This window comes from Lampris incognitus, chromosome 10, assembly GCF_029633865.1.
Source record: "Lampris incognitus isolate fLamInc1 chromosome 10, fLamInc1.hap2, whole genome shotgun sequence".
NCBI classification, from domain to species: Eukaryota; Metazoa; Chordata; class Actinopteri; order Lampriformes; family Lampridae; genus Lampris; species Lampris incognitus.
In genome coordinates, this window is record NC_079220.1 from 10628537 (window position 1) to 10644048 (window position 15512).

The 15512-nt window shown below is 47.1% G+C and overlaps 1 protein-coding gene across 2 annotated transcripts in view; it reads right to left on the minus strand.

Moving 5' to 3' along the window:
- Positions 1 to 9767, minus strand: part of LOC130120098 (myosin-9-like) — a 41415-nt gene extending 31648 nt beyond the window's left edge. For both annotated transcript variants that reach the window (XM_056288718.1, XM_056288717.1), the window contains exon 1: positions 9616 to 9767. The gene's annotated coding sequence lies outside the window, so the exon portion shown is untranslated. The remainder of the gene's footprint in view (positions 1 to 9615) is intronic.
- Positions 9768 to 15512: the final 5745 nt, after the last annotated feature.

Genomic DNA, 15512 nt, shown 5'->3' on the forward strand with positions numbered 1-15512 from the left:
GCTTTTTAAACGTAGTCATGCAAAAGCAGCCGCTTTCTTAATGTAGTCACGGTCCAGCCATATACTAGGATTTAACCTAGTCTTGTTTTTTAGTAGCATTTTCCAGCTCATCGGTCTTCACCTGTCTCTCTCCTTGTGTCTCACCTGCTGTAAGGTTACTGGGTACAGCATTTGATGTGCTTGGCAGAAAACACGACTTGATATTACGTTTCATCGCCACTCACTGCGATCGCCCACATTAGTTTCAACGTTTGCCATCAGTAGCCTACCTACAATAACTAATGCACAAATTGTGTATGAGTAAACATAGCTATAACAACTTGGACTGGGGTATAGCCTGCAGGAGGTGTCCATAGCTGCCTCAGTACCATTTCTACAGTGACTAGATTAATTGTAGACGTTGGTAAGGCACAATCAGAGCAGAAAGGTTTCAATGAGACAAGCAAAAAAAAAAAAATTTTTTTTTAAATGTCAAATTAATTGTGGAGTCACACTGGTGCTACCTTTGAGGGAGAGGGGAAAAAAAAAAAGCTCGTACATTAAAAAAAAAAGGGTCGCAGTCCGGAGCCCTGTTTAAAAGGTACTGTGACAAGAAGAAACATTATTGAAACTATCAGTGTGAGAATAATTATGTATATTAGGTTAGAACAGACAGAAGAAACATGCTGACCTAACAACTGGGCAAGACAGTCATGAATTGTCATGAGTTATTATATTGCCATCTAATTTGATTGATAGGACATTTATCTGAAGTGTTTATTATGGCCTTTATACTATTCCAGAATTGTTTAGGACTTTTAAAATTATTAGAGACATTATAATATTAATTAGATTTAGCATTGTGGGTCATTGTCTTGGAGATATTTCTTAGTTGCCTGTATGTTTCCCCAAACAGCATTTTCCCTTGTCAGATGAAATATCGCCCAAGCATCGTCCCTCTGCCTAAAGAGACTAATAATTTCTGCACTTATACAGGGTAGGGTGTCTTCCCCTGACCTTTTCCAGGGAGCATGTCTATTACTTGAGTGAACTCCAAATTGGGGGGGGGGGGGGGGGGGGGAGAGATTCGCAGGCATCCTGAACATTGGGTATTCATTGTGACCTATCCCAATTAATAGAGATTAGATCATTAATCAATGTCTACACTAATTTTCTTAATGTTATCTAATTTCAATTAATTTTGGTGGTAATTTCAGAATTTTAATCTTCCATACAACAGTAAATAATTGTTTTGCTCAGAAAATACAACTAAACTTGCACTTTACTATTTGCACTATACAATTTTCGTTGATATTAAAATGTTGGATGACTTAAAACTTTAATACAACTTCACATTCATCCCTATTTATCTTCTACATCATAAGTTAAACAGACCCTGGCAGTTTGACTAATATCAAACCAGCTGCCACTTGATTTTAGGAAATAAAAAAAAAACAACAACACACACACAAGTTAAAAGGTATAAATGGTTTTGCCTGAACATACATCATGGAGCTCATACCCTCTTACATTTAGAAATGGACTGCATTTATAATAAATTATTAATGAACTAAATATTGTTAAGTTTGCAGATGTCACAACAGTCATGCGGCACGATGGCACAGTGGTTAGCGTGGTCGCCTCACAGCAAGAATGTCCTGAGTTCAAGACCTGGGGTAGGCCAACCTTGGGGGGGGGGGGGGGGTCATCCTCTGTGTGGAGTTTGCATGTTCTCCTCATGTGGGCGTGGGTTTCCTCCGGTTTCCTCCCACAGTGCAAAGACATGTAGGTCAGGTGAATCGGCCATACTAAATTGTCCCTAGGTGTGAATGTATGTGTGTCGGCCCTGTGATGGCCTGGCGGCCTGTCCAGGGTGTCTCCCCGCCTGCCGCCCAATGACTGCTGGGATAGGCTCCAGCATCCCGCAAACCTGAGAGTAGGATAAGTGGTTTGGATAATGGATGGATGCATTTACAATTTGTAGTCTGTTTGATGGACAAAGCCGTCTTGACTATCCGTCCCTTGGTCCATATGCTTTATAACAAGCATTCTATGAATATGGCTATTGTTTAACTGTATAATTTTATTTTTCAAAATATTGCATTTTAGCAGTGTCTCATGGTATGGAGACTGCTTTAGAAGTTTTGGAAATGCAATAGAAAATCTTTTCTTCTCTTTGCAATCAATATTCTTGTGAAAAGCGGGCTTAACTTTTCTGAGAATTAACAATAGCGTCAACCACTCTCGTATTTCATCTCTAGGGCCTCCGGTCAACCACTCTCGTATTTCATCTCTAGGGCCCCCGGAGTATTACCGGGGTCACTCTGGCTCATGAACGCCGGACTGGGAGCTGCAACGCAGAGAAGAGGAACCATGGAGCCACTCTTCTCACGACCCCCTTTTCTCCCTGGGCTCCATCATCACTGTCAGAACGCTCCACAGCTGACTTCGATCACCCCCCCCACCCTTCCCCTCCACCAACCCCGCTTGTTCTAGAACGTGGGGTAGTAAATGAGCCCTCCTCCTACCCCACTCAGCTGGCTCCTCCCTCCCTCCAGCCCTCACTCTGTCCTGACGTCTCCCTCCTCCTGATCCCCCCCCCCCTTCTGTTTATCCAGTGTTTCCAGGGTCACATTCCTCCCATACTCACCACCCTTTATCTGGGACGGAGAGTGAGCAAACGGAATTCCACAAATGTCTCTACTCTGTCCTCTATGCCCCCCCCTTCCTGACTTTCTCAGACTTTTCTCTGGCACTCCTTCATGTTTTCCCTCCATCTAATATTAGCCACATCACATTAGTTGGGACAGGTGTGCTACAAGCGGTTTCAGCATCACAGCAACTTACAACACCCATGGTCAAGCAGAACAATTGGATCTAGGTAGTGTATGGGCGTACTGACATTTACCCAACTAGATTAACTCAAGCAAATACATTTGGACTTGGGTCAGTCAGCCCCATGCAGGGCTGGATGCAAGCCACAACTACAAGTTGTAATCGCTGTTGCTTTGTTGTTTGGCAAAAACAAGCAGCAAGGGAGAACAAGTTAAAAACACACCCAAAGCTGCTCTGGCATTTATTCCCATCGCTGTCAGCTAGCCACGGTTTATCATATTGCTTTGGGTGCACAAAAATGTTGCATACAAGGATACCACCCCTCAAACGATTCAAACGTTTATACACAAACCATCTGTTTTCAAGCACCACACACTAAGGGCCAAAAGGTGGTTTGCTCGCAAAGTCATTATAAATAATGACGAACCACTGCCCACGGGAGAAAAACTGTATATTTGTAAAGATACAGACCTAAGCTAAATATGAGACGAGCACAGAATTCTATTCTTCCCATCGTCTGTCAACGTCCTACACGCATGCCTTGACACAGATAAGTCACTGACATACTTGAGACTCCCCACTACCTCTCCCGAGAGCAACACTGGGGCTAAAATTAATCCAGCACCTATTCTTGTTTGATGAAGGGCTGCACAGTATTGAAAGAAGGTGACTCTGGGATATATAAGACCAATGCGTTTCTATGCAAAAATCAGACAGACAGCTCCTATAAGCCAACATGACCATGTGAGAAAACTGCTCGCCTTGTGACTCATCCAGTATGCCATTCAGATTTCTGTCCTCACTACCCCTTCTCGAAGTCAGCCCGCCACCTGCTTGCCAAGTTCTGTGTAATGGTGCACAAAGCAAGACCTCCCCGATGCCTTGTCACTTCATAGCATCACTCAGCTGGAAAAAAAACACTCGTCCATTCTGTGAGGAGACGGCTACAATGAGATTAGTTGGTCTAGTTATTTACAACAAGTGTTACTCATTATCTGAATACTCTAGAAGAGGAAGGATAATGTCAGGCCAAAACCAATCCTTATCCAAATCCCTAAAACTTATGGAACCTGACTAAAACACCATTAACAGATTAGCTAGTTAAAAAAAAAAAAAAGAGCTGCAGGCATTAGGAGCTGGCTGCATCCGGTCAAAGTAGCAGTTTCAATGAAAGAGGAAAGCGAGCCATAGGAACATGAGGAAAATAGAGCAGTTTCGGAAGCCGATCTCATTGCAGAAATGAGAATGTGGGTACAAAGACAGGAAGTGATGCAGGAGGTAGGGCTGCGGAGAGGAGGAGAACGAACCGAGTTCAGGAATAGGCCCACGGAAGAGCACTTGAGCATTATTTGAGGACCCTGGCTGTTTTGGTGAGGAAGTGTGCCAAAACAACTGCCCTTTGTCCACATAAGGCTTGTTGTTCATCCATCCATCGCACTCCCTCCTTTCCAATTCAGTGACTCCCCCACCTTTTCCAGCCCTGACTTAACCAAGGAAGAGTTCCTGCATCTGAAACTCTTCATACATCGAAGTGAGGGGCTTTTATATCATGACCATGTACAGAAGAGCCTTGTCCCCCCCCCCCGCATCCCCCACTGATGACAAACCATAAAGCAACTGTGCCTACCAGCATTCCTGTGCCACTGACAGGAATATTAACAGAACGGTCAATACAATTGTACTGCCTCTCCCTCACCAAATGCATCCCATTTCAACAGCCTCACCAGCTTCGACCCAACTTCATCTGGCTCCGGCTGTGGGCACCGTCTTGCACTGTTGTCACCCGTTTGTTTGGCTTGGACAATTTCTCTCTCCCTTATAAAAAACAGTCTCCCTTTATAGCACCCCCACCCTCCTGCCATGTCCTGGCTTTACTGCCACAACTACCAGTATGCAATGATCTGATGGACTCCTACACTGTAGAAAAACGCCATACAGAGACAGGAGAATTGGAGTCTGTCAGAGCCCATTATTCTCCCCGACTGGCAGAGGAATGGGGCATGTGGACGTGAGAGAAAAGAGGAAATGACAAACTAAGAAAACTATTTTGCCTTTTGTGGAACTAGTGTGCGTTCTTCAGAGGGAACAGTGGCATTTTCTTGAGCACATGCCGAGCAGATCCAAGGGCTGAGCCGTAAATGCAAGTCTGTGCTGGAAAATAATCACACTGCAAGATAGATTTTCATCCCTTTAGTTCATTTTTTACATTTTTGGTCAAATGCATTGGCCACAGCGGTATCCAATTACACTCCGAACTGTAAGCCAGCCAATGCCAACCACATATACAGTGCCCTCCGCTGACTAAAATAACATGGCACAATTACTTGACTACTTTCCCCATTTTTTTAGAAAATATTTCTCCATGACTTTGGCTTATCAAAGAAAAATTAAGTTGGATATAGCAGGGTTGAAGGGTGAGAGGAGAGCAACACCTTTACGTCAACGCCTTTTCCAGTGGCGTAGGTCCTAGGCAAGGCACAAATTCCATGTCATTCCTATTAGATAGCGAACAGGTCTATTGATTACACACGAGAGGCTATCTGACATAGCGTTATCATTGCAGATATGCCAAATCTTGCAGTGATTTGCCGATTCAATGAAGCACTCAAAAACATTAATAGCCATGAGATAATGGCCTTTTAACAGTTGTGGAAAAATGCAGATGGCTGTTCAGTTACAGGGCCTATAGACCTGCTTGGCTGCAATCGCTGTTTTGAAACATGCATTCTTGGTATTGCCAAGTTAATAACTACTTAAAAGCTTTCACCGCTGACAGCCCCAGGTGACAGCCCCAACATCCGACCATCTGCACTTTAATTTCCTCAGTCATCGTGTCTCCTACCGCTTACTGGCAGTAGGTACTCAAGGGCGACTCCCTTAACCCAAGTCTGTTCGACAATAACTGCTGACTGGAGGCTATCAAATGTTGACTTCTTCAAACAATGTGTCCAAAGACCTTAGAGAGCCACGCACTGGGCTGAGAAAATCAGGTCATCTGGGGTCCAGCCCAATGTTTGCTTGACAAGGGAGTAAAAACTGAAAAGGGGAGTCACGAGGGATGACCCGGTGCACAATATGTTTCAGTGTTCACACTGAGAAACTGAAGCGTTGCGCAATTACGTAAATATCAACTGCCTCGCTACACGGCGTTACATACCAGCTGTGCAGGTCACAAACACACACCTCCAACCCTGGATGAAGTCTTTCTCCTAAGACACATTAACAAGGACGCTTTGCGCTAGTCACCAATTTTTACATCAAGACGTTTCTTTCACCCTCTATGTTAGGTGCATACGCTATAAAACATTGACCACATTAGTGAACGTAACCACCGTTTATCATCACAAAAAAGTTGGAAAATAACCACAACGGTATGGTGTAACCTAAACCGAATTTTAAATGTCCAATTTGAATATCCAACACTGGCGGTAGCGTTCTCCAAAAGACTAACCGAAAGAGGAAGTTAGATCATCTGACTGGCTTTCCAGAAAAACCTAGGCTACTAATTTATGGTCAACCATGATCTTATCATTTCTACTATGGTGCAGAGCGTAGTTGGAGTGTAATTTACCAAGTCACGTAATCATGAACAGAAGGTCCCTCCAGACATTATTTAAAAAAGAAAAAGCCTTGTTTGAAATCCAGGCCTGAATGCAACCATTTCCTGGTATTGTTCAAATTCTTGAAGCCTACAGGTGTGCGCCGTGAGGAGGAGGATAGGATGGGCTGGTTACAAAAATACCCGCTGAAGACAGAATGGGGGGGGGGGGACAGACAAAGTAACGGTGAAGACAAACAGTAGTGAAGAGGAAAAGAAATCCGCTGCACTTGGGCAAACTCATCACAGGAGCCTGCCAGTTCAACCAACCAACCTCGCTGGCCCAATTCAAATTACGGTGTTCAAGTCAACCAGAAGAAATGTCTGTTTTATTACACCAAAAATAGCAAGTCAATTGAGAGTGAAAGGAACGCCATCATGCTGCCGAAATATAAGCCCATTTGAAAGAGTTGAGTGACAGTCCAATGCGAGTGATGTATGACTAAACCTAAAGACAGACAGAGCAGATGTCTGCATCCTGTTTGATGTTTCACCATTAAGAGGCACCATCAGCCCCACCTGTCTGAAGTACAAAGAGCCATGGCGGCTGTATGAACTATGCAGGCAGATTACACATGGCTGTGTCAAATGACCTACGCACGGCACTAAAGAGTAAAGTACATGCTTAGAAATTACATCTATTGTCCCCTACTGATCACCTCAGTATTCCCTTTTCTGAGATTGGTATATTCTCTCTAGCATCGATGAGTTTCTGCTTACTTGGGCTGGGAAAGAACTTGGATACGTGACAGTCGGAGTGACAATTTTGTTACCAAATGGGCCTTTTGTCACCAGTGAATTGAGGGAACTTATTGGGATGGTAAACGAAGTAAGATGGCCAAATCAACGAGATCAAAAAAAAAAAAATCAGAAAAACTCAAATTTGAAAAAAAATAAAGCAGACCTCTTACTGTATTACAACAATGGGAACTTTGTACACAAAGTGTACAATGGCCTTCAAACCTTCAAAGCCACCAAAACACGTTGCCTGCATTTAATTCGTCCGAGTCAAGATGCCTAGATATCCATCCCAAACAGCCTTAAATGAAACCAAAGTATCCACAGGAATGTCCTCCATGACTCTATTTGTTCAAGGAGAATAAAAAGACTGCACAGATTTTACAATTTGTAACATATGTTTAATTTTGACTAGCCTCAAGTAAATCACCCACCATAGGGGGCAAGCTTGTTGACAGTGAGGCGCAAATGATGGAATGCATTATTCTCAGTGGGCCTGCAAAAAACCCCCCCAAAAAAAACATGAAAACTGGCATCAAGTAAGAAGTGGATTACATGGCACACATCGCAGAAAATGCAGGCAGAACTTTAATTTGCAGCTTACTGCACTGCAGGATATGACTTCCTGACTGAAACTCACTACGCGCCCCATTTAGGTTACCCTAACAACCTTGGCATGACTAAGTTCAATCAAATGAAAAAATTCTGTGATTCAGAAGGGTGAAGGCGTTTCACAAAATAAAACATTGCCAGTGGTCACTTGTGCCATTATCGCATCCTGTTCCCCTATAATAGGGCGTGTCATCACCTGGTCCATTATGACCCAAATATTTAAGCAAAAAAAGAAAAAGAAAAAAGAAAAGCACGCGTCATCACCTGGTCCTGGACCATTATGACCCAAATATTTAGGCTAAATAAATAATGTGCACCAGCAGTATATGGATAAGCCTAAAATATAGCTAAGGAAGAGTAATTAGGCCTTCAAGTATATGAGCGAAACCTGATAAAATGTTTTATTCTGCTATGTCAGGACTGCTCTTCCTTCATCAAACCACACTACGTGATTGTGCTCGGTTATTCCTCGTATGAGATCACGTTAAAAGGTAATGGTTCCAGGCAGGGAAGCACATAGGGAGAGGGAGAGCTGGCTGGTGTTGATCATCACAAAGGAGAGCACACAAGGTGGCTGCTCCCACACCCTCCGAGACCTGAACCACTTGGTACAATGAGAAGCAGGCATGCATGGCGAGCAGATCTGGCGCCTATGGCCCAAAGGCAAAGTTCCGGTACACAGGGCTAGATGGCAGAAATAGTCACACACACACACACACACACACACACACACACACACAATTCACTGCGAGCCCCTGTCGCGGAGTTTTCAATCAGCAGGGCGTGCTCGCTCGCATTCCCCACGAACCAGTTTCCTTCGCGGAGCACAACCGCAACGACGTGTAATCTCACGACCCCAAACAATTGAAAACGAACGGAGCAAACACTATCTGCGCTGACAAGGCACGAAAGCGCCACCCTGTAATAAGCTCACAGAGCCATAAGCCATCTGCCGAGGGTGCGACACGCCGTCTCACACCTGAGCGGCGCGCCAATCGATACCAATTAGGGAAACGCGAGTCTGGAGCGAGCCGCTTCTCAAACGCCGAGTGAGTGGGTCAAACGTGTCAAGAGTGCAATAAAAAACATAAACCCAAGGAAATCTAGTTTCATTTCCCCCAAAAAAAGTAGGTCAACGTGAGCAGAGATAGCACATAGGAGGTGAAATCGATCCGTCGCGCGGACAGGGCTGCGAGTCCGCTCCTGAGAAAAGGTGACGTCATGCCGCGCAAGACTTCCCCGTGTTCGCTCGCCAGACGCCCGAGAGGCCACACACGGCGTGAAATCCTACAGTTCGTTGGGAGCGTTGCACAAAACTTCCAACAAGCAACACAAAAATGGGGGGGGGGGACACCGCAACGCCACAACGTAGTTCCCCAATGTGACCCGACACGACCGAGCTTTAAGCAAGAACTGATTTAGGTCACCCGCCCCCCCCCGCCGCCTTTTGCCAGTCAGCGCCTCTCCAGACACCGGCCTTTCCTGTGCAACTCATTCAAGCGGATAGCTTGCTGGCTCCTAGCTTAGCCTGCTCGCCACATTGCGCCGGGCGGGTGAGAGCAGCTGCTCCCGGCGCCGAGGTTAAGACGCCGGAGCGAGTTGCGCAGCCGCCGCGTCGAATTCACCGAACGCGGGGTTTACTGAACCCGGCACAAACTGGCGAACGCGGGGCGTTCAGAAAGTTAAGATGAACTCCGAGGCTGAATCGGAGACGGAGCGGCGGGTCCCACCCCAGCGAGTGATGAAGTTGCGGTTTCCGTCCTTCCTGGTTCATGACACTTGCTAACGGCGCGAGCCGGGCTAAACCGAACGCGGAACGTGCGAATAAACGGCGAGAGAGCCGGCATAGTTACCTGCTTTTCAGACGAGGGACGCGTTTGTGGAGATGACGAACAACAACTGGCGGCTCAGACGATGTCGGCGTCGCCGTGAAACAAAACTCCTTCCCGGACGACAGCCGCTTCGTTGCAGGGCTCAAACCAAACTACAACGCTCACCACCTCCCTCCTCTTTCTCTTCTTCGGTCACACTTTTCTTTTTTTTCCCCCTCCCTCTCTCTCTCTCTCTCGCGCTCTCTCTCTCTCGCGCTCTCTCTCCCTCCCTCTCCCACGAGCGAGTTCACGTCAGTCAGGCGGGGTGCGGCTCGGTAGAGGCGGGTCTCCAGCTGTATGTATCCGCCCCTTAAGCCTCTCACAGCCGGTGCGTTGGTGATTGGCATCCTTTGAACCAATCAAGTTACGCCAGGGGGCGTGGTCCAACGGCGGGGGTAGGTGTAGCCGGGTTAAAGCGAGAGGAAGAAGAAGAAGAGGAGGAGGAGGGGGCTCAGATAAAGCTGTGTTTAATGAGAGAGGTATGTGCATACTAAGAATTTTCATGACCATATAAGTACCAGTCCTTTTCAGGATGGACTGCATCATCCAGGTTCGCCCACTGTGTCACAAACCGGAGTCCCGTCTGGCCGCTCGTTTGGAGACGAACCGCTGACGGGGACGGCTCCGTCAGCACAGTCGTCAAACCTTGTCGCCCAAATCATTTTGTCAAGGAAATGAAGGTATAGGTGCTGTAGAAATGATAAAATCAAGGATGGTGATTAAAGAGTAGATATTGTTCATAAATGATTTTGAATTGTTAACCTCGTTCAACTATGCACGTCTGTACGTACGTCCGTCCTATTGGTCTCATGCAATTACCACAAAGAAAAAAAAAAATTTTAAAAAGAAAAGAAAAAAAAAGATCAATTGAATGCAATTATAATAGCTGGGTTTATACTTGTGGTTTTCAAACTCAAATTCCCATCCAAATGTAAAATTGGATGAGCTGGGATCACGCCGCAAAAAAATAGTTTAATCGCTGTCTCATTCCCATTTGATATAGTACAAAAATATAAATGGGACATTAGTAATTCAACCCCCAAGGTATGACATTATGATGGAGACAGAAGCTTCCATCTTGAGTCATGCCGATAGCATGTAATCCCACAAGGCCCGAACAGTAAAATGATACCCTGAGTTGTACAATTCTACTGTAAAAGCTGCGATAAACGACCCACAACCCCACGTCTTCCACTGTACAATGTTAGCAAGCAAATGTGGAGCACAAACATGAATGTGCAAGTAAGCGATTATGTGACTTGGCACTCGCTTCAGTCTAACACGTAATGTGGATTCATGACCAGACACGCTGCCGTAGTACGGAAACCATTACAGGTGATAGTAAATTTAATCCTATGGACTAAAGCGCTAGTTTAGTGTCGTGACATTGGTTCTTTAGTTGTCACTGTCGATTCACAGCAATGCTTTGGAGCGTCTTCGCACCAAGTTGTGTGTGTGCGTGAGGGAAAGAAAGAGAGACACAAAGAGACACTATTAGGGGAAAAAAGAAGCAAACAAGACAGCGTGTTCTCTGCAGACGTTTAAAACGAGGAAACCATGGAACAACAATAAAAATGATTAGTTAAAAAAAAACATATGAGGTGATTGATTGAAGTGTGCAGGAGAATGCGGCTCTTCTCCACAGGTGGTAGGTGTTGATATGAAACGTCTGCTCTTGCCGCCGCTGCCAAGATACACAAGGGAGGACGGGACCGTGCTATGTGAACCTGTTTACTTCAAATACTCCCCTGAGGTTTCGGAGCCGCTGATGTGGACCCAGTGTGACGGGCTGGAATTCGGGGCACCGGGCCAAAACGCATGCCAGAACTGGCAGGGGGACCCTAGTAAAGGAAAGAAAATAGTTTTTTTTACTTTATCATTCTAAAGAAATCAGTCATATTGGCTGGCGGCAAGACCTGAGACAGGAATAGAAATTGTAGCAAAGGCCCAGGTGAGAAATTAGGAGATTGGGTTTGTGAAAAACGTAATGAGACAGATTCTGTCTTGTCCTCTCTCCCTCTCTCACACACACACACACACACACACACACACACACAGACAGGAGTGATGTCAGATGACTATACATTAAAATAGTATTGAGCAGGAGACAGAGGATGTTGAGCTCATTGGTTGAAAAGTCCCACAGTATGACTTGCAGTAACAAGCCCACACACGGCCTCTTATCAGAGACCTCAACACTCAGCGCACAATTCAATTACACACACACACACACACACACACACACACACACACACACACACACACACACACACACACACACAGGTTAACTGCCGAAGGTCCCATTTTATTATAACGGGGCCTAAGGCACGGCCGGCGCTAGTGAAACAACACAGGAAAATTGCATTTTATGTCTATTGTGTGTTTATGTTTTCCATGTCCCGGCATGTGCGGAATGTGCAAGAATTGGTTCCTGCACTTCAGCAGCTGTGTATTCAATACATGCGCAGGACAGCGCTGAACCAATGCTATGCGGCTGGAAAAATCAATGCATATCACTCTCACTCTGTGGGCAGGATGATTGCATCACAAAAAAAAATGTTTAGGTCAAAGGTCAAAGGTCGACATGGCACTCTCCCTGAAGAACACAATAGACGACGAGGGCGAGGAAAATGACAAATACCTGAAATGCTGCTTAAAAAGAGAGAGAGAGAGAGAGAGAGATAAGAGATAAGAGACAAAAAGAAAACAGGCAAAGAGGAATAACGAGTCTCACTCCCAGCCGTCCAATCAACAACAACATCAGACACGGGGCTCCAAAACAAACCAATAAGGAATAAAGAACAAGGCAACACTGGGAATTACCAAATATGGACACTTCTGACCTCACGTTCTCCCTCCCTCCTTCTCTCCATTCCTCCTTTCCTCTCTCTCTCTCTCTCTCTCTTTCTCTCTCCCTCCCTCTCTCTCCGACTGCGACCCAGTCTCCATTTCTCTTTTTTCTTCTCCTCCTCGGTCGGTTGTAACAGCAGCAGGGTGTGTCTGTAATTCAGGGTGTGTGAAGTCATTATATCATCCAGTCAAAAAGAAAGGGGCCCATTCAGCAACACCAACTTAACAGGCTGCCATGTTAGCTCACAGACCACTTTCACCATACTCTCGCCTGTGGGACTTCATGCGTATGGATTTTAACGTGAGTGCGAGTGCCTTTCGTAAGAACGCGCGCGCATGCGTTGCATGGGCAGACGTGCAGGCGCATGCAGCCGGCCACAGCCTTGTGTCACATCTGTCCGTAAACTGCCGGGAAGTAGTGCCCCCCCCCCCCATGTCGACTCGTTCCGTCTTTTGACCTGACGCACAGAGAGAAAAATTGAAGACGTGCACGTATTGTCCCGAGAGGCCAAAGATGCGTTGAGTGGACACACATGGCTCCGCTGGTCGGAATCCGTTTCCCGGATCTCGTTCTGCACCACTCATCAGTCTGGCATAAACCCCCCTGCCAGGACTGTTTACACGACTCATTCCAACTTGCACACTCTCTGCGTGATGGGGCCTTCGTGTGTGTGTGTGTGTGTGTGTGTGTGTGTGTGTGTGTGTGTGTGTGTGTGTGTGTGTGTGTCTGTTTGTGCGTCCTGCGGCGGAAGGATGCAGCCCTCACAACAATGTCCAGCACCGCGCGGAGAAACCGAGAGAGCGGCTCCGGCCTTTCGGACCCGCATTAACGCCCACAGTGGATCGGGGGGCTGGCTGTTTGTTCTCTCTCTCTCTGTCTTTTACTCCCTGGCCCGCCTCTCCCCTCCCTTTCCTTGGTAATCAGTACACAGGAAGGGGTGATAAGACTCGTGTTGACTCACAAAACCGGGGAATGTCGGCGCGAAGGGCCCTGGAAGGGTGGCCTCTTCTCTCTTCTCGCTGACGAAAGCGTAATTTCTCGAATAGGCTGGCGGTGTAGATTTGAGGGGCATCTCTGAGGTCACCTCGTCGTGTAGACGCTGCATGTAAATAAATAGAAGAAGAAGAAGAAGAAGAAGAAGAAGATAGGAGCGATATAAAGAAGAAAAAGTGGCTTGTTTGGTCTATTTTTGGTCGGTTTTCGTCTGGAAGAGGAACAAGACCTAACAAGCTGGAGGGCAGCGTGTGTGTGTGTGGGTGTGTTTTAAATATAAATACGGCTATGTGTTTACTATAAACACAGCACCGCTCTTCTCGGGCCTCCTCGCCGCCAGGTCTCTTCTCTTTCTCCCGCTGACACACGCGCACACACACGCATCACGTATGTCCTCTCATTCTCGTGCACACACTCGCGCACACGCCTAAGCAGCTACACAGCCAAGCGTCTAAGAGCTCTGGGAGTCTTGAGAAAGGCGGGCGGGCGGGCGAGGAGGGACCGAGCGCTTTCGGAGGAATTCGGCAACTCTCCCCGCCTGCCCATTTGCTCAGAGGCCGTTTGGCTTCCCCTGTCTTTTTTTTGCCTTATATGGTAACAAGAGAGGTTGAGTAAGAGAGAGAGAGAGAGAGAGAGAGACGGCAGGGGCGAGGACGGAGGTGTGGTCTATTGTGTTTGGCGGAAGAGGTGTAGGGTTACACGGCATACGAACCTTTCCTGCCTGCCGTCATCTCCTAAATCACATCATCACTTATGACCGTGTCAGACAAAGGGGATGAGCAGACGAGAGAGAGGGGGAGAGGGGGGGGGGCACAGTGGAGATGGCGGTGATGGGGGGTGAGGAGGCATCTGGTTCGCAAGTTTAGTTAATCATCAGCCTTGCGGTCTAGACTCTGGTCACCCATTTGGAGTTTGGGGAACGAGATAGAGAGAGATTAGATCGAGATGGCCGAGATAGGTGCTGCCCTCTAATCGCAGCCATCTGAGCTGTGCAGAAGGAATGTCTCCCGTCCCGGGCAGGGTGGCAACCACGTCACACCACGGACTTCTTGTCCAGCCCTTCTCTTTGCTCACACCTGATTACGTAATGCTAGTGGACTTGCCCCGCCCCCAAAATCAATAAACCCTTTGGATCGATCTCTGCTCCCCACACCCCTCCCACACACACACACACTGGCTACTCAGCAGCTAAGAAACCCCCGTGAATATTCCCCGGGGCTTTTATTTGCACGGCAATGATCTAATCCGAGCCAAGGCCGCCGAAACTGCAGACGGAACATGTCAAACGTTGCCCTTAATAAGTAGTGTGCAGGGCCACGATCATGTCAGCTTGCGGGCTCGGTAATAACACGCTGCGATGGGGAGGCAGACAGGGGTGGGAATCTGCAGTCCCTCTTCCAGGAGTGGGGATGGGGAGGAGGAGGGGGGAGGGCATGATGACTGAAGGGAAAGTAATCACAGGTGTGTTCATTCATCCACGTACCGTAGCAGCCGTCCCCCCCCCCCCCCATTTCTAATGATCCAGCAGACAGAAAACTCCCCCATACTCTGGTAGTTTTTTATAAATCAGCACAAGATGAGTGAGTGTGTGTGCGTGAGAGACTGTCAAGTCAATTGGTGAAAACGGCCTGACTCAGTGAGAGAAGCCGACGGGCAGGTGGCTCGGCTCGGCTCGGCTCCCCGCCCCTCCAGCAGATGCAGTTTCAGCCGGAGGAGGGAAGCAAGATGGATATCCGGTATACGGTGCTCGAGCGCAGGACTTTGCCAGGCTTAAGGTTGTGTTGTCCCTCGCGGAGAGGAAAGCGAAACGCGGCCCCACGCATGTTTGGGCCCCACGCGTGAGACCCATGCGCAGACAGCCACTCCTTGGTCGAGGACGACGCTTCGGCTAAAACGAAACCCAAAGCGCAACGCGCACCAAAGTCCAGTCCAGGGTCCTACTTCATTCCTTTGCAGATTAGCCAATCAGCAGAGCTACAACCGGATAAGCACGTGACGGAACACCTGTTGGAAGCAATTAACCTGCTCATTAAGG